This window comes from Vespa crabro, chromosome 3 (genome assembly GCF_910589235.1).
Source record: "Vespa crabro chromosome 3, iyVesCrab1.2, whole genome shotgun sequence".
In the NCBI taxonomy this organism is placed as follows: Eukaryota; Metazoa; Arthropoda; class Insecta; order Hymenoptera; family Vespidae; genus Vespa; species Vespa crabro.
The window spans coordinates 1,644,098-1,644,894 of NC_060957.1; the positions used below are offsets into that span (position 1 = coordinate 1,644,098).

The window sequence follows — 797 nt, forward strand, 5'->3', positions numbered from 1 at the left end:
AACAAGACCGATAATCATTTATCATTCTTTTCTATTTTATTCTTTTCTTTTTTTTTTTTATTTTTCATAGAATCGTAGTATTTGTTTTTTTCATCTTTTAACATTATTCCAATTTACGATCGTGTTTCGTTGAAAACTTTCGAAAATCCAGGACAGAATGGTTACGATGGATGACAATGACGAGTGTGCCCTTACGAGCACGCGCACGCACACGGAAGAAAACGCACCGACTAGAAAATTATATCACACCGCATATCTCTCTCTCTCTCTCTCTCTCTCTCTCTTCCTCGATCTGTGGGGCTGTCTCTACGTAACGCGCATACGTAATGAGCGAACGAACACATGCCGTGCGTCTCCTCGTCTTCTCTCGACTTCTTGGGGCGTGTAAAACGCAGTAATACAGGCATACGGGTGCCTTCTCTCTCTCTCTCTCTCTCTCTCTCTCTCTCTCTTTCTTTCTTTCTCGTTCTTTATCTCTATCTCCTGTACCGTAAAAGCAGAAATAAGAGAGAGATAGAGAGAGAAAGAGAGAGAGAGTGAGAGAGAGAGAGAGAGTAAGAAAGAGTAAAAGAAAGAGAGATAGAAATAGAAAGAGAAAGAGAGAGAAAGGAAACAGGGTGAGACGCGAACGCGTCGAGCATGCGAGAGGAAAAGGATCGAGGGAGGAAGGGAAAGAAGAGGCACGAACGACGAAGGAGATCGTCCTATCTCTCCGCGCTCGGATTATATTCCGCAGTGCTTCCCCATGTGCTTATAAAGACTCATGGAAGACGAAACTCTGTATAGTTTTGTATATT

General features: G+C 42.7%; 1 long non-coding RNA gene across 1 annotated transcript in view; it reads right to left on the reverse strand.

The window, feature by feature from the left end:
- LOC124422780 overlaps nt 1-299 on the reverse strand; it is a 2,046-nt gene extending 1,747 nt beyond the window's left edge. The window contains exon 1 of the long non-coding RNA XR_006941919.1: nt 1-299. This exon is cut by the window's left edge and continues 72 nt beyond it. This is a non-coding gene — a long non-coding RNA (uncharacterized LOC124422780).
- Between the last annotated feature and the right edge of the window lie 498 nt (nt 300-797).